Source organism: Ornithorhynchus anatinus, chromosome X5 (genome assembly GCF_004115215.2).
Source record: "Ornithorhynchus anatinus isolate Pmale09 chromosome X5, mOrnAna1.pri.v4, whole genome shotgun sequence".
In the NCBI taxonomy this organism is placed as follows: domain Eukaryota; kingdom Metazoa; phylum Chordata; class Mammalia; order Monotremata; family Ornithorhynchidae; genus Ornithorhynchus; species Ornithorhynchus anatinus.
The window spans coordinates 9,299,921-9,318,900 of NC_041753.1; the positions used below are offsets into that span (position 1 = coordinate 9,299,921).

The window sequence follows — 18,980 nt, forward strand, 5'->3', positions numbered from 1 at the left end:
GTCCTAATCCCCATATTACAGATGAGGTGACTGAAGCACAGAGAAGTTAGTGACTTGTCCTAGGTCACACAGCACACAAGTGGTGGAGCCAGGATTAGAATCCAGGTCCTCAGTCAATCATGGCTTTTTGTGTGCAGAGAGAATACAACAGAGTTGGTAGACATGATCCCTCCCCTCAAGGAGCTTACAGTCTAGAGGGGGAGATAGAAATCTATTACAGATTGGGGCAGCTTGGCAAAATAGAAGGATATTTACAAAGGTGCTGGGGTCTGGGGATGGGGTGAATATAGAAGTGATTAATGGGTATAGTGCCAAGGGAAGAGGAAATGAAGAAGAGAAGGCAAATAGGGGAAGTGAGGGCGTAGTCAGAAGATATATGGAAGACCTATAATTTTACTAGGCTTTTGAAGATGGAGAAAGTGGTGATCTGTCAGATATGAAGGCGAGGAATTTCCAGGCTGGAAGGAGAAGGTAAGTAATTAACAGTGAGAGAGATGAGATCACAGTGCAGGGAGAAGTTTGGCACTAGAGAAGCAAAATGTGTGGGCCAATTGGGATACAGTAGGAGTTGGGTGAGGCAAGGTAGGAAGGGGAGAGCTGAATGAGTGTTTTAAGCCAATGGTTAAGAGTTTCTGTTTGATGTGAAGATGGATGAGCAATTACTGGAGGTTTTTGAGATGTAGGGAGATCAGTGAGAAGGCTTATTCAGTTGTCAAGGATATGATAAATGCTTGAATCAGAGAGGTAGCAGTTTGGATTGAGAGTAAAAGGGGGCATCTCAAGATGCTGTGAAGGTAGAATCAACAGGATTTGGTTACAGTTTGATTATATGGGTTAAATGAAAGTGGTGAGTTGGGGCTAATATCAAGGGTAAGGGCTTACCTCATCTGTAAAATAGGGACTAAGACTGTGAGTCCTCTGTTGGACATGAGATGTGTCTAAACTGATTAGCTTGTATCTACCCCAGCGCTTAGTATAGTGCCTGGCACATAATGATGATGATGATGATGTTGGTATTTGTTAAGCGCTTACTATGTGCCGAGCACTGTTCTAAGCGCTGGGGTAGACACAGGGGAATCAGATTGTCCCACTTGGGGCTCACAGTCTTAATCCCTATTTTACAGATGAGGTAACTGAGGCACCGAGAAGTTAAGTGACTTGCCCAAAGTCACACAGCTGACAAGTGGTCGAGCCTGGATTCGAACCCATGACTTCTGACTCCAAAGCCCGTGCTCTTTCCACTGAGCCACGCTGCTAGTAAGTGCTTAAGAAATACCATTAAAAAAAAAGTCAGGGCTGGAAAGGTAGATTTGGGAACCATCCTTACAGGGATAGTATTTGAAGCCTTGGTATCAAATATGTTTTTCTAGGGAGTGGGGGTAGATGGAGAATAGAAGGGGACTCATAAAATAGAGGGTCTTCCACAGTTGAGTGGGAGGCAGCAGATGAGCTGGGGAAAAAACAGTGAGAAGGAGCAGTCAAAGTGACAAGAGGAGAACCAGGAGAGGAGAGTGTCAGTGCCAGTTTCAACCAGTGTAGTCCTACCCTAAGACTTTGTAGCAAGGTGGTTAAAGAAAGTATGACCCTTGTCTTATATTTCTCAAACTTGATTATTTAATGATTGACCAGTGATCCATTTTCTGGGTTTTACTCCAAGTCACTCTGACCTCTGCAGTTCTGAGGAAAACAGAAACATGCTATTGAGTGAGCTGGTCTTGACAATTGTCTTCCTGGCTCAGACTGGGATGGAGCTCTGGGGAACTCAGCATTCCTGGTGTGTATGTCAGGGTCTTCATTTCCCAGCCCCATCACAAGAAGCCCACAAACCTAATCCTCACCCACCTGACTGCAGTCAACATGGTTACGCTGCTCACCCAACGTGTTCCCTCACTGATATTTGCCACCGAGGTAGAGAATAGATGGGAAGAGGCTGGATGCCAGCTTTTGACCTACATTCAGAGAGTGACCCGTGGCCTTTCCATCTGCACCACATGTCTCCTGAGCGTGTTCCAGGCTGTCACCATCAGTCCCAGCAGCTCCTGCTGTGCACAGTTCAAACCCAGAGCCCCCAACTGCATCCTCTCTTCTTTCCTCTTCTTCTAGATCCTCAACCTCTCAATGTACATGAATTTACTAACCACCACAATAGTAATAAAAAATGTCACCATCACAGTTAGTAGTTTAAATATAAAATACTGCTATATTATATTCTGGATGAAATATTTGAATCATATGATGTTTCTCAGGATCATACCTCTCAGAGATGTCTTTGTATTTCTCATGGGCTGGTCCAGTGGTTACATGGTGATGGTGCTACACCAACACCACAAACAAATCCAGCACATCCAAAGCACCGGCCTCACCCCCAGATCCTCCCCTGGGTCCAGAGCCACACAGACCATCCTGCTTCTTGTCACTTCCTTCATTTGCCTTTACTAGATCAACTGCAGTTTTAACCTAGCCTCCAATTTTACAGAGGATAAAGACTTCAAGCTGAATGACATTGCAGCATTTCTGGGGGCCTATCCCTCTCTCTGACCGTTGGTGCTAATCAACAGTGACCCACATGTCCCCAAGCTTCAGTGAGTCCTGGAGAAGGTGAGAGGCCCCTCTCCTCTCCTTGACCTCAATGGCAAACAACACATCAGCTCTTTGTCTTATTTTCCCCCAAGGTCCCTCTATGAAGAATCCAGCAAAAGAGAAGAAATGGATTCTGAGAACAGATTCTTCCCAGGAGAGCTTTGTGCTCCATGTGGGCAGAGAAAAATGACTCTTGGTCCCTCTGGTGAAAGAACACAATGGAAAACTTCACTGACTCTCTTACACCCCACCCGGAAAAAACACTTCCTCCAGTCTCTCCTTAACCCTGTGTATTTTCTCCATTGCCTCAGTGGAAAAGAAAATGTACGCAGCTCTCAGATGGATCCACTGTTGGATTACCATGGGAATCAGAGACTCACTCCTCCCAGGTCTGTGTACTTACACAGTTTCTTCCTTCCTTCAGACACTCCCGCAGTTTTACAAAGAGGTGACCACATAAAGAGAGGCTTTCTTAAGTGAATTGCCATTCACCCCACCCCCAGAGCACTTACGTAAATAACCTGATACTCTATCTCCCTTATCTTTTTTTAAATTGTCTTTCTCCCTTTGTAGTCTGTAAACTCCTTGTGGGCTTGTATTATAATATTGTACTCTCCCATGTACTTGCTACAAGTCTCTGAAGCCAGTAAGTGCTCAAAAAATGCTGTTGATTGATGGATTGTTTGTGGTTCTAAATGGGGAAGGAGGAATTCGAGGTGATAAAATGTATGTGTTTTTATGTGTATATATGAAGTAGACAATACATATGAAGTGGACTGAGAGAAGCAGAGAGATTGCTTCTGAAAAATCAAACTCAGAATCCTTCCCCATCACCAGCTCCATTGCCCCCCCACTCTCATCTCCTCCTGGCTCCTCAGGAGGGGTCTTGCCCACCTTGCATAACCCCCAGCTCCCGAGGCTCCACCTCTCCATGGGACAGAGAGGAGGGGGTAGGAATAATGTTGGTATTTGTTAAGCGCTTACTATGTGCCGAGCACTGTTCTAAGCGCTGGGGTAGACATAGGGGAATCAGGTTGTCCCACGTGGGGCTCACAGTCTTAATCCCCATTTTACAGATGAGGGAACTGAGGCACAGAGAAGTTAAGTGACTTGCCCACAGTCACACAGCCGACAAGTGGCAGAGCTGGGATTCGAACTCATGAGCCCTGACTCCAAAGCCCGTGCTCTTTCCACTGAGCCCTGCTGCTCCTAGGAACTTTGAGAGAGATGGTATCATGGAGGGGGATGGAGAAGCCACTGCAAAGAGGGGTGGAAGCCAGACTAATTGGAATGTCCCACCTCCTTTTTCCCCAATTTGACCTCCTCCCCACTGTCACTAAGCCATGGAGACAATGGATGAGGCAGTAAGAGACTGTAGCAGTTTATCTACTCATCTTACAGGACTTCATCAGATAACCGCATAGTAGTTCAAAATGACAATAATACTTTGTGGAACAGTTCCTTATTTGGAAATGGTTCGAAAAGTGTGGCAGTTACTATGGTTACTATGGAGCGTCTGTTCTTCACAATCTCTCTTCCCTCCCTCCCCTTCCTTCCACCTTCTTACTGGGATTTCTCAGTAAGAAACGTGGAATTCGTCCAGCCCTGGGTCCGTGGTTTTAAGTAAAAGGAAGGGACTTAGTTGCAGGGAGTGGACTGTTGACTGGGGCTACATGCACACACGAGTAGTTTCCTCTGAAACTGAAGAATGTGTGGGTGAAGGGGGACAGAACTGAGCAGTTTCTAACCCCAAACCAGAGAACAAAGAGGAGGTGGAGACACTGTGTGGGTGAAGGGGTAAGAGCACTTGTGCAGAGAGAAGAGAGAGAGGAGCTGGAGGGTAGTGTGGGGGAAGGAGGACACACACACGCCTGTGGTTTCCAGATAAAGACATTGAGGCTCAGAAAAGTCAAATGACTTGCCCCAGGTCCGGTCCTACATCTCCAGCCCTGATTTCTTTCTTTCAGCCTCAGATTTCCTCATGCCTTCTGTACTTTGATATCCCACCCACATCTCAAACTTAACACATCCAAAACAGAACTCCTCATCTTCCCACCCAAACCCTGTCCTCTCCCTGACTTTCCCATCATGGTAAACAACACTACCAACCTCCCCGTCTCATGATCCCATAACCTTGGCGTTATCCTTGACTCATCTGTCTCATTGTACCCACATGCTTATTCTGTCACCAAATCCTGTCAGTGCAACCTTCACAACACTGCTAAAATCTGCCCATTCCTCTCCATCCAATTGCTACCACGTTAATCCAAGTGCTTAGCCGAGTCCATCTGATTGCTGCATCAGTCTCCTTGCTAGCCTCCCTGCCTCCTGTCTCTCCTCACTCCAGTTTATACTTCACTCTGATGCCCAGATCATTTTTCTATGAAACCATTCAGTCTATATTTCCCCACTCCTCAAAACCCTCCAGTGGTTGCCCACCTCACTATCAAACAGAAACTCCTTACTATAGACTTTAAAGCATTCAATCACCTGACCCCTCCTATCTTATCTCCCTGATTTGTTACTACAGCCCAGACTTCAGCCTTCAGTGCTCTAATGCCAAACTACTTACTGTACCTCAATCTCCTCTATTTACTGACCCCTCACCCATGTCTTGCCTCTCACCTGGAACTCCTTCCCCCTTCATATCTGATTGACCATCCCTTTCCCTATTTTCAAAGCCTTATTAAAAACACGTCTCCTCCAAGGAGCCTTCCCTGACTAAGACCTCATTTCCTCCTCTCCTACTCCCTCCTGCATCACCCTTACACTAGGACCCTTTATTCACCCCTCCCTCAGCTCCTAAGCATTGATGTACCTATCCATAATCCATGATTTAACTGATTTGTCTAAATCAATATCTATCTTCCCCTCTAGACTGTAAACTTGGTGTGGCCAGAGAATATGCTTATCAACTCTGTCATATTGTACTCTTTCAAGTGCTTAGTTCAGTGCTGTGCACACAAAAAGGACTCAAAAAATATGATTGATTTTTTAATGGTATTTGTTAGGTCCTTACTATTTTCTAGTCACTGTACTAAGGGTTGAAGTAGATGCAAACTAATCATTTTGGGCACCTTCCATGTCCCACATGGGGCTCACAGTCTTAATGCCTATTTTACAGATGAGGTAACTGAGGTACAGAGAAGTTAAATGATTTGCCCAAGATGACTTCCCAGTGGCCACTAGATGTCTTTGCACACAGAAGTCACTAAAACGCTATTACAAACATGACCATCATCTTGGAGACACAGAGCATGATGGGATATTTTCTCTATGTTCTGGAACTGTGATATACAGGCAATGACAAATTCCAATTCTTGACACCCAGACAAACCTTCTAGACTTTAAGCTCATTGTGGGCAGGGAATGTTGTATTGTACTCTCCCAAGTGCTTAGTACAGTGGTCTGCACACAGTAAGTGCACAATGAATATGACTGATCTATTGATTGATAATATTCATTTAGCTACTTGGTTAAATGCTCCATTCATTTATTGCATCACTAATGCGAATTGGAGTTCTGGCAGTTGGGAGAGAAGTTTAGTCTTTCTGTGTAGATGTTACAGACATCCTTCTGCAGACACTGTCACAGCACTGTGAGTGACAGGATAATTGCTGTGCTGGAGGGAAATGAGCTTACTCCTCCTTGTCCCTATAACTTCTGCCCCAGTCAGGACCCTCCACACACACAAAAAGGCTGAATCCATTGATTCCCAGAGAGGCGGGAGCTTAGACAAGCCAGGTGAGTGTCTTCCTATGTGTCACATTTTGGTGGGGAGGGGAGGTAGAAACAAAGGAGGACAGAAGTAAGGCTAAGAAACCCAGCACTGGGGAATGGGTTGGTGTAATGGGGAGGTTTTTGAATGGAGTCTAAGGGAGCAGGTAGGTCCTAACCTGCTCTCAGTCCTGCTCCCTGAGCATGAGTCACCCAGGGGCATTAGCACCAACTGAGGATTCTCAGGTTTATCTCTGTGTCGCTGCCCCAGTGACAGTTGTATTCCTGCTGTTTTCTAGGCTACACCTCCTTTAAACATTTCACAAGGACCTGCACCAAGCCAAACCTCCACCTGCCCCAATTGGGATTTTCCTAATCTGAATTTGTCAGAGTTTATGGATTCCTGTTTTTTATAGTTCTTCCCATCTATCTTGGAAGAGATTCCCTAGCTAAACTCTGTCATGACCCTTCAGACCAGCGGGGTACACCGGCCACCATGAGGCAAGTAAAAATTCTGGATATCACTTTCAGTCAATCAACCAATTGATCACTTTCACTGGGGCCCATTTCGTGGAGGGATGAGGAACATAGTGAAGGAGAAGGGGTTCAAATGTGTTGGCAGAGTGACTCTGCCCTCAGAACCTCCACCAGAAGAGTTCACAGCCTTAAGTTGAAAAGCAGCTTGGCTCAGTGGAAAGAGCACAGGCTTGGTCATGTGTTCTAATTCCGGCTCCGCTGCTTGGTAGCTGTGTGACTTTGGGCAAGTCATTTAACTTCCCTGTGCCTCAGTTACCTCATCTGTAAAATGGGGATTAAGACTGTGAGCCCCACGTGAAACAACCTAATCACTTTGTATCCCCCCCCAGTGCTTAGAACAGTGCTTTGCACATAGTAAGCACTTAACAAATGTCATTATTATTATTATTATTATTATTATTAACTTTCTAAAGCAGATTCAGCCATCCGAGGCTTGCTTCTGGACCTCTTTCCCCTCCTCCATATCAATCATTATTAGCCACTGGCCTCTTGTTCCAGTGAGTAACTTCCAATAAATCAGGCAGAGGTTCAGAGCCAGTGAATTTGCAAATTGCCTGAAGCTTCCTACTAATTCCTTTGCATGTACCCTCGCCCTGACTCCTATTTTTCTATGTGAAGGCTCTTCTACAGTTCTGGCTGCAGAAATTCCCCATTGCTTTTTGTAACTTTCCTCACCCTTGAAAGGGTATCCTACTTGGTTCCACTCTCCTCAACACCCAAGTACATATGACTGCAATTAAGAAATTAACATTTATTTTGAGCATTCTAGGTGTAAATATTCTTAGGTTTATCTCCCCCATTGGTATTTAAGCTCCCTGTGAGCCGGAGATATGTCACTTCTTTAGTCTGTACTCACTGAGCGCTTAGTACATTTCCCTAAAACAAAGTAGGTGCACAATAAATGTGATCACTGCTATTACTGTTCTATGATTTAGTACTGATCAATGCTTTTGACATTTTCAGTTAGTCTTTCAGACTGCCTTGTCAATCCAGTTGCCTGAATTTTAAGCTTGCCCTTCCCTATTTTCTTCTCCTTCAGAATTGTTATGCTTCTTATATTTTTATCCATACACAAGGGTTGAACATCCATACTCATCTTCTTTGAATTCTGTTTATTCCAGAACTAATGATCTGAATGAGCTGCTCTATTTTTCTAAACTGCTGATAATTGTAAATTTCCAATCCCTATAGCAGATATGTATGCATATCTAAACGCTGTTGCTTTCTCCTTTAAGTAATTTATTTTAGTGTCCATATATCCCACAAGGCTGCAAGGTCCTCGAGAGCAGGAATCATGTCTAACAACCTAATTATACTTTTCCAAATGCTTAGTGAAGTCTTCTGCACAGTGTAAGTGCTCAGTAAATGCCATTAATTATAAACATTTTCCATTCTTTCTGTATAACTGTGCCTTTCCAATTTTAACCTAGTATGATATTTGTGCCACTTCCATAAAACAGTATTGTAATTCTCCCATTATTTCCTATTTAAATGACTAACTTTCTCCTCCTTTAGTCTGACAAATTATGAGAATATTCGCCTTCCCACACTTTTCTTGGGATTTCTAGTCATTCTCACAGGTCATTGTCTTATATCCTCTTTGTAATTTAATTCATTTCCAAACTTGTTGCATTTCTAGTTCTGACTTTCTTCTTGAATCATCACTCTGTAGCCATCCCATTGTCAAATGAGTAGTTCAGTATTTCCACAATGCCTAGTATGGTTTCTCTCTGGAATGCTTTCCCCTCTGCTTTCCCCACCCCATCATATCCCCTAAAAGCAATTACACCCACTCTTCTCCTCAACCTCCTCGACTGCTTATTCTTCACCTCTTCCTTCAAGTCTCTCCTATGATGGAAAGTCTTCTCTGAATCAGAGAAGCAGTGCCATCTAGTGGATGGTGCATGGGCCTGGGAGTCAGGAGGACCTGGGTTCTAATCTTGGCTCTGCCACCTGTCTACTGTGTGACCTTGGGTAAGTCACTTGAGTTCTCTGTGCCTCAATTAACTCATCTGCAAAATAGAGATTAAGACTGTGAGCCTCATGAGGGGTAGGGACTGTGTCCAAACTGATTTGCTTGTATCCATCCCAGTACTTACAACAGTGTCTTGCACAGTGCAAGTGCTTAACAAATGCTATTATTATTATTATTGTTATTATTGACTCTCACAGCACCTTCTAGCTAATACCTCATCTCCCTGCTTCCATTCCCATCTCAACTCCTCACTTTCTCTCTACCATCTTGCTTTTTGACCTATTACAGTTACGTTTCCCCCCACTTCATCCCACTGTGGCGCACTCTCTAAAGTGACCTCATAATAATAATAATAAGAAGAATACTTATGGTATTCGTTAAGCCCTTACTATGTGCCAGACATTGTTCTAAGCTGTGGGGTAGAAAAAACACATCGGGCTGGAGTCAGTCCCTATCCCACGGGGGGGCTCACAGTATTAATTCCCATTTTTCAGATGAGGCCCAGAGAAGTGAAGTGACTTGCTCAAGGCAAGCAGCATGGCTTGGCTCAGTGGAAAGAGCACGGGCTTTGGAGTCAGGGCTCATGAGTTCGAATCCCAGCTCTGCCACTTGTCGGCTGTGTGACTGTGGGCAAGTCACTTAACTTCTCTGTGCCTCAGTTCCCTCATCTGTAAAATGGGGATCCAGACTGTGAGCCCCACGTGGGACAACCTGATTCCCCTATGTCTACCCCAGCGCTTAGAACAGTGCTCGGCACATAGTAAGCGCTTAACAAATACCAACATTATTATTAAGGCCACACAGCAGACAAGTGGCAGAACTGGAATTAGAACCTTCTGACTCCCAAGTCTATGCTCTATCCATTGTGTCATGCTGCTTCTCGATAATAATGGTACTTGTTAAGCCCTTACTGTGTCAAGTACCTTTTCTAAGCACTGGAGTAAATACAAGTTAATCAGGTTGGACAGTCTCTGTCCCATAGGGGGCTCACAGTCTCAACCCTCATTTTACAGATGAGTTAACTGAGGCACAGAGAAGTTATGTGATCTGCCCAAGGTCACACAGCAGACAAGTGGCAGAGCTGGGCTTAGTACCCACGACCTCTGACTTCCAAGCCCGTGCTCTTGCCACTGTACTCTACCAAGGGTTTAGGACAGTTCTCTGCACATAATAAATGCTCAACAAATACCAGTAATTGTTCCCTTATCTAGCCCATTTGTGTATCTGGAAAACAACTGTCTTTCCAAAGGACTTTGGTAACTTGGCCCTGATTGTGCAGGTTATACAAATTTCAAGTATTGAATTCCCTAGGAAAATGATTATATGAAAGCACATTCCTTAGATTAAAAGGTAGATTCGAAGGCTAGGTAAAAGCAGAAAACTGATCGACATGCCAACGAGAATGTACCTTAAAAGGAAATTAGGTATTTGCCTCCCCAGGATTCTTTTTGGAAATTCTGAAGGGTCAAGGATAGGGGATGGGATGGGCTGCTTAGGCCACATTAGCTAGGTCTGAATCCAAGGGGCTAGTAAAGTTTAGATCCAGACATGGTCGATGTGCTGTAGCAAAGTGAGGTGATAAATGGCTGGAAGCTATTGAGCATCTGCTGCTCGAACCCCTTTCTCTTTGTCTCCCCACCTGTCTGCTCCCTCATCGGTCTTGCTGCTGAAATATCTTGAAAAGACAGGAACCCAAGGAAACTGGTCTACAAATTTGTGCTCATGTCCTAGAGAAGCTAAGCATTATTGATTCACTTTACAATGAAAACAATAGACATATTACAGTGGAGTGGTATCACTCCATAATTAGATTCGTGGCCGGATATGGAATGCATGATCTGTAAACCCCAGTGATAAGACCGCAGAAGTGGAAAATTTCCCTGGATGAAGCAATATCAATTAATTTCTACCTTCAAGGAACAATGGCAATCACAATTCCCATTTTTTTATACGTGTCACACAAGAGAAATGTTGCCTTCAGTTAGTCACTTGCTTACCTCCAATTCATTCATTGTATCACAGATGTGCTTTGGAGAAGGGTTTGTAATGGGAAAACCAGTGTGTACCTTCTTTGCAGTGGCCTCATACGCTCTTTGCAGACAGTCACAGCACCAGCAAGTGATGCAATAATTGCTGCCCTGGGGGAAGATGATCATAGAACTCCTGCTCCCATAACTACCAAGCTAGTCTGGACCACCTCTACACACAGGTTAGCTGAGTCCTTCATCTGAAAAGCACTGTGCATGTCAGGAGCTCTGAGAAGACCAGGTGAGAGTCTTCTTATGTGTCCCATTCTGATGACGGATGGGGAGGTAGAAATGGAGGAGTGGAGGAAAGGGTGAGAAACGTGGTGGATGGGGTGTGTGGTGTTGTAATGGCTTTTTTCCCTCCTTGACCAACATCTTCAACTATTTACTTTCCAATGTCTTCTTCCCCACTGCTTTCAAACTCACTCATGTACCCCTTATCCTAAAAAGGCAAACAGACATAAAAGCCCTCTCTTGACCCAGTGACTCCCTCCGGTTATCATCCCACCTCCCTCCTATCATCCAAACACCTTGAGCAAGCTGTCTACACTGCCTGCCTCTATTTTCTCTCCTCCAAATCTCTCCTTGACCCACTCCAATCTGGTTTCCACCCCCTTCACTCCATGGATACTTCCCTCTCTAATGTTGTCTGTGCCCTCCTCCTTGATGGCCTCTACCCTATACTTTTTATTGTGGACCACCCCCAACTTGAAATGTTATTTAACATTAATTCACTGAAAATGTCCTCTCCTGGTTATCTTCCTATTTTTCTGGCTACTCCATTTTAATTGTTTCTGTGGGCTTTTCTTCTGCCTCTCCGCTTCTAACAGTGGACATTCTGCAAAGCTCAGTTCTGGGTCCCTCGCTATTCTCCATCTAGACCCACTTCCTCAGAAACTCATTTACTTCCATGCTTCCAATACCATCTTTCCACATATGATTCCCAAATGTACCTCGCCATCCCTGACCACTCTCCATTTCTGAATTTGTGCATTTCCTCTTGCCTTTATGACATCTTTTCTTGGATGTTCCACCAACACCTCAAACTTCACATGTCCAAAACAGAAATCCTTATCTCCACCCAAACCCTGTCCTCCCCTGGACTTTCTCATCACTGTAAACAGCACCAGTATCCTCTCACAAGCTCATAACCTTGGCATTATCCTGAATTCATCTTTCTCATTCAACCCACGTATTCAAATTGGCACTAGATTGTATTGGTTCTATCTTCACAACATCAATGAAATCCTTCTTTTCCTCTCCATTCGAATAGATAGCATGCTGATACAAGCACTTATCATGCGCTGCCTTGACAACTCCATCAACCTTCTCACTGGCCTCCCTGAATCCTATCTTTCCCCATTTCAATCCTTACTTGCCTTTGTGGCCCAGATCATTTTTCTAAAAAAAAGTTCCATTTAAGTCTCACCACTCCTCAAAAACCTTCAATGGTTTCCCATCCACCTCTGCATCAAATAGAAACTCCTTACTATTAGCTTTAGCACATAGTAAGCACTTAAGTATGATAATTATTTTTATTTTTATTATCTTATCTCACTGATTTACTACTCTACCCAGCCCCCCAAATTTTCCCCTCTAGTGCCAACATACCTACTGTACTATGCTTTTTTTCTATCCCACAATTGACCCCTTGCCCATGTCCTCCCGTCTTCCTGGGACTTCCTCCCTCCCCTTTCATATACAACAGACTACTACTCTCCCCATCTTCGAGTCTTATTAAAACCATATATCCTGCAAGAGTCCTTCCCTGATTAAGCTCTCATTTCCTCTCCTCTCTCTCCTCTCTGCATTGCCTATGTAAGTGGGTTTGTATCTTCAAGCTCTTGATATTTATGTTACCCTCTGCCCCATAGAACTTTTGTAAGTATCCATAATTTATTTTAATGCCTGTCTTCCCCTCAAGAGTCTGAGCTTACTGTGGACAGTGAGCATGTCTACCAACACTTCCTATGTTATATATTATATTGTACTCTCTCAAGTGCTTAGTTCATTGCTCTGCACTCAATATGTGATCAATAAATACCAATAATTGATTAACTGAAGAAAGTAAATAATGTGGGGAAGTGAGGGATACAATGTTCTCCAAACTGGAAGTCTTCAGGTTTTTCCAGGTCTATTCCAAATTTCATTCCATTTCCAAGAGTTTCAGCCCTGGCACCCACCTTCCCAGCAGCCTCCTTCACTGACTCTTGCCAAATCATTCCCCTCCAAAATAATTAAGATTGCAATAAATATCATGGACTCCGAATTCATCCCACTTTGTATGCTGTATCTCCTTATCTTCTCAGATGGAATGTACTGGCTGACACTGTTAAAATCAGAGATTCCAGAGATGCAGTGTGGCCTAGTGGAAAGAACATGGGCCTGGGAGTATGAGGACCTGGGTTCTAGTTTTGGCTCCATGAATTGTTTTATATGGGATCTTGAGTAAGTCATTTGGTTTCTCTGTGCTTTGGTTTCCTCAACTGTAAAATGGGGAGTAAATACCTGTTCTCCCTCTTACTAGAGAGCCCAATAAGGTAGAAGGTTTGTGTATAACCTGATTAACTTGTATCCAACCTGTGCTTAGAACAGTCTTTGACCCATTGTCTTATGCTGTCGAGTCATCTCTGACCCATAGCGACGCCATTGACACATCTCTCCCAGAATGCCCCACTTTCATCTTCAATCGTTTTGGAAAAGTTTGGTAGCATTTTCTTGGTAAAAATACCATTGCCTCCTTCCAAGCAGTAAACTTGAGACTACAGGTGAGTTTTGACTTTAGTAGATTGCCTTACACTTGCTAGCCACTGCCCAAGCTAGGAATGGAATGGGTATGCCTCTGTTTGACTCTCCCTCCTGTAGTCAAGGCTGGTAGAGTAATGAAAATTCTCCAGGTGTGACACTGAGAGGGGCTTGGACCCATAGCAAACTCTTTTTTTATTATTGTTATCATTATTCCAGGACAGATAAATAGTTCACTTCATTAATATACATTAACATTAGTGTGAGTCTTCCTCCATCAATGTTTCCACTTTGCTCAGTTTCTTTGTGCTTCACTTCCTAGAGCAGAAACATTCTCCTTTGTGGTCAGCAATAACAACAGGCTCCCAATCCCCTCTCACCCTTCAGCATCCTAGTAAGAACAGCATACTGTGGGATGAGGGAGGGGTGAATAAAGAAGCAAATCAGGGAAATGCAGAAGGGAGCGGGAGAAGAGGAAATGAGGGCTTAGTCAGGAAAGACCTCTTGGAGGAAATGTGCCTTCCATAAGGCTTTGAAAGTGAGGAGGTTAATTGTCTTTCCATTAGGAAGAGGAAGGAACTTCCAGGCCAGAAGCAGGATGTGGGTGAGAGGTTGGAGGTGAGATAGACAAGACTGAGGTACAGTGGGAAGTTTGGCATTAGAAGAGGAAAGTATGCATGCTGGGTTGTAGTAGGAGAGCGGTGAGGTGAGGTAGGAGAGGGAAAGGTGAATGAGGGCTTTAATGCTGATGGTAAGGAGTTTCTGTTTGATGCAGAGGTGGATGGACAGCCACTGGAGGTTCTTGAGGAGAGGGAAAACATGGACTGAACATTGTTGTAGAAAAGTGATCTGGGCAAAGGTATAAATTATGAACTGGAGTGGGGAGGGACAGGAGGCTGGGAGGTCAGCAAAGAAGCTGATAAAGTAATTAAGGAGGGATAGGATAAATCCATGGGCTAATGTGGTAGCAGTTTGGATGGAGAGGAAAGAGCAGATTTTAGTGATGTTGTGAAGGTTGAACCAACAAGATGTAGTGATAGACTGAATATGTGGGTTGAATGAGAGAGATGAGACAAGAATAATGCCAAGATTATGGGCTTGTGAGACAGGTAGGATAGTGGTGCTGTCTACAGTGGTGGGAAAATCAAGGGGAAGACAGGATTTGGGTGGGAAGATAAGGAGTTCTGTTTCAGAAATGTTAATTTTGAGATATGGGTGGGACATCCAAGTAGAAAGGTCCTGAAGACAGGAGGAAATGTGAGACTACAGAGAGGGACAGAGATCAAGGCTGGAGATGCAGATTTGGGAATTATACACATAGAGGAGGTAGTTGAGGCCTTGGGAATGCATTAGTTCTGCAAGTGAGTAGTTGTAGATGGGGAATAGAAGGGGACCCAGAACTGAACCTTCAGAGGATCCCATAGTTAGAGGGTGGGAGGCAGAGGAGAAGTCCATGAAAGAGATTGAGAATGAGCAGCTGGAGAAATAGGAGGAGAACCAAGAGAGGACAGTGTAAGTGAAGCTGAGATTGAATAACATTTCCAGAAGAAGGGAGTGGTCAACAGTGTTGAAGGCAGCTGAGAAGTTGAGGAGGATTAGGATGGAATAGAGGCCATTGGATTTGGCAAAAAGGAGTTCCACACACTTGTTGCCCTCCATTTTGTCCATCCCAAAATGATTGAATAATCAAGCAGTTGGTACAAAGCACTAAAACACAAAGTTGTGTTCATGGAAGCCTAAAGTTTTTCCTCAAGACCTGAACCCCAGTTCCTCCCGAGTAAGAAAAAATAATGGGTTATATGTTCCTGCTCTTCCTCATCACTCACTTGTGTTGATTCTGCCTTTCATGTCTGTTTTCTAAAATGGAAATTTAATCTAGGAAATCATAGACCATTGCCAATAATCTTAACTCATTTGCATTTTGCCAAGACAAAGGTAATTCCAATTGTACTGCTCACTACCCGAATGGGGCTCAATAGTCATAATTGACCTAAAAGGATCGTACAATAATCAGTGATTCATATATTACCATCATATGCACATAATTATTTTCCACATTTGAAGAAAATTTATCCTTGGTATTACTGCTGATATTTTTGAGGTATGAAATAAGATTTCATCATTCTCTGTCTCCATTAATTTGCAGGCAGTTTGAAACATCTTTTGCTCTACTATGCTATATCCTTGTACCTAAAAGATGTCAATTTAATCTGTCTTACATTAGGACACTAGGCATCACTACCAAATTATTTATGAAATGGCTCCTATTTTTTATCACTGACATTTTTGTGCACTTAATAGACTAAGCATGAGAATTTTGCGGGCAGAAGGAATGGAATCAGGATATTTGACAGCATGATAGAGTTAGAAGGTGTGTTGAGGAGAAGCAAAGATTGGAGCACATAAATAACAAGTAATGAAAGTCAATATGTATGATGGGAAAACTTGTAGAAAGCCAATAATAATTAGTTTTTCATGTGATGTAGAAGGAAATGGACAGCTATCAGGGTTTCTAGACGAGGAAAGCAAGTACAGTACAACATTAGCATTCACATTCCCTGCCCACAACGAGCTTACAGTCTAGACATTCATATTAATGCAGTCTCGACATTGATATAAATAAATAATTTATAATACATGATTCGAATATACCACTTGGGGCTCACAGTCTAAATAAAATGGAGAACAGATATTGAATCCCCATTTTGCAGATGAGGAAACTGAGGCACAGATGAGTTAAGTGACTTGTCCAAGGTCTCACACATGAGGTACATGGTTGATCTGGGATTAGAACCCAGGTCCTCTGACTTCTAGACTAAGGCTCTTTCCACTAGGCCATGCTGCTCCTCACTACTATTTTCTAAATTGGCTTCTGTGAGGAATGATGTTCTGTATACCAATGATTGTTTTTAGATTTATAGAGAAAAATTTTAGTTTCCTTCTGTATTTGAGGCTAATGTCTATCTCCCCCACAGCCTTAGTCATAGTTACTATAGGCCACCACTCTAAATCATACTTTGGCATGACAAATTAAACTACACTGGTTTGAAACATCAGAAGACATTTTGGGTTCTCTATTGGCATTTATTGTGGACAGTATTCCTTGACATACCACTGCCCAGTTTTATGTTTGTTTGCTTTGTGTTGTTATAGTAAATTATTTGCATAATTTGCCCTTTCTCATAGAGATATAAGCTCCTTTCTATTAGAGTTAAATATGCCCAATGGCTTGTGAAGCCCTCCTCAACGTTTGGAAGAATATTCTCCTGATTTGTGTTTTGGACTTACCACTACTATCGATATGAGTATACAGAAGAAGAAGCAAAGCAATCAAATGGAGTAGTTGCTAAAAAGGGCAAAAGAATGATTTCAGAGGAAACACAGACATTACTCAAGAAGTTGGTCAGGATGGTTAAGCACACTGCTTGGATTCTCAAAGGAAAAGAGTGGGAGTCATTCCCAAGAGGACTCAAAGCTTCAGCTAGTGCAGTGGTGTCCTAGTGAGTTACCAGCCCTGTCTGTCTCCCTTTAAGGTGCTCTGTCTTCTTTGACGCTGCAGAAAACAAGAACATGATCATGGTAGAGTTGGTCTTGGTAATAGTTATTTAGCCTAACCTTCTCTCTGGCCTAAATTTCTCCCTAGCCTAACCTTTTCCCTTAGCCTAGCCTTTTCCCCTAGCCTAACCTTTTCCCCTAGTCTAACCATTTCCCTTGGCCTATCCTTTCCCTAGCCTAACCATTTCTCCTAGCATAACCTTTCCCAATGCCTAACCTTTTCCTGGGCCTAACCTTTTCCCCTAGCCTAAACATTTCCCCGAGACTAACCTTTTTCCCTAACCTATTTCCCCTAGCCTAACCTTTCCCATTGTCTTACCCTTTCCCTCAGCCTAACCTTTCCCCATAGCCTATCCTTTTCCCCTGGCCTAACCTCTTCCCTAAGCCTAACCTCTTCCCTGAGCCTAACCGTTTCCCAAAGCCTAACCTTTTCCCTTGGCCTAACCTTTCCCCCTAGCCTAATCTTTTACCTTAGCCTAACCTTTTACCCTAGCCTAACCCTTTTCCCTAACCCAAGCTTTTCCCCTAACCTAAACTTTACAGCTAGTCTAAACTGCTTTTCCCCTAACCTAAACTTTACACCTAGCCTAACCTTTTCCCCAAATCTTACCTTACCCCTGGCCTAACCTTTCCCCCTAGCCTAACCCTTTTCCCTAACCCAAGCTTTTCCCCTAACCTAAACTTTACACCTAGCCTAAACTGCTTTTCCCCTAACCTAAACTTTACACCTAGCCTAACCTTTTCCCCAAATCTTACCTTACCCCTGGCCTAACCTTTTCCCCTAGCATAACCTATTCCCCAACTTAAAACTTTCCCAGGGCCTAACCTTTTCCCCTGGCCTAACCTTTACCCTAGCCTAACCTTTCCCCTAACATAAACTTTACATCCTCCCTAATCTTTTCCCGTAGCCTAATCTTTCCCCTCGCCTAAGCTTTCACCTTGCCTAACCTTTTGCCCTAGCCTAACGTTTTCCCTGATGTAACGTTTTCCCCTGCCCTTAACCTTTCCCCTGCCCTAACCTTTCCCCCGGCCTAACCTTTTCCCCTAGCCTAACCCTTTCCCCTAGCCCAAGCTTTTCTTCTAACCTAACCTTTACACCTAGCCTAATCTTTTCCCAAAGGCTTACCTTTCCCTCTGGCATAACCTTTCCCCCTGGCCTAACCTTCTCTCCTAGCATAACCTATTCCTGACTTAAACTTTTCCCATGGCCTAGCCTTTTTCCCTGACCTATCCTTTTCCCTAGCCTAACCTTTTCCCTAACATGAATTTACACCTTGCCTAGTCTTTTCCCTTAGCCTAACCTTTCCCCTCGCCTAACCCTTTGCCCTAGCCTAAAATTTCCCCTAATGTAAGATTTTCCCCTGCTCTAAACATTTCCCCTGCCCTAACCTTCTCGCTGGCTTATCCTTATCACCTAGCCTAACCTTTTCCCCTAGCCTAAACATTTCCCTTAGCCTAACCTTTCCCTTGCCTAAGCCTTTCCCCTAGCTTATCCATTTCCCATAGTCTAAACTTTTCCCTGGCCTAACCTTTTCCCCTAGCCTAAACATTTCCCTGAGACTCACCTTTTCCCCTAGCCTAACTTTCTCCCTGGCCTAACCTTTTCATCTAGCCTAACCTTTTCCTTTAGTGTAACCTTTTCCCCAAGTCTTACAATTTACCATAGCCTAACATTTTCCCTGACCTAAACTTTTTCCCCAGACCAACCTTTTTCCATAACCTAACCTTTTCCCCGGCCTAACCTTTTCCCTTACCCTAACCTTTGCCCCTGGCCTAAGCTTTTCACCGGCCTAACCTTTTCTCCAGCCTAACCTTTTCCCCTAGCCTAGTCTTTTTCCCGAGCT

The 18,980-nt window shown here is 43.7% G+C and overlaps 1 pseudogene; it reads left to right on the top strand.

Annotated features, from left to right (window-relative positions):
• The first annotated feature begins 1,694 nt into the window (after nt 1-1,694).
• On the top strand, nt 1,695-17,190 carry LOC114808103 (annotated as a pseudogene).
• Nucleotides 17,191-18,980: the final 1,790 nt, after the last annotated feature.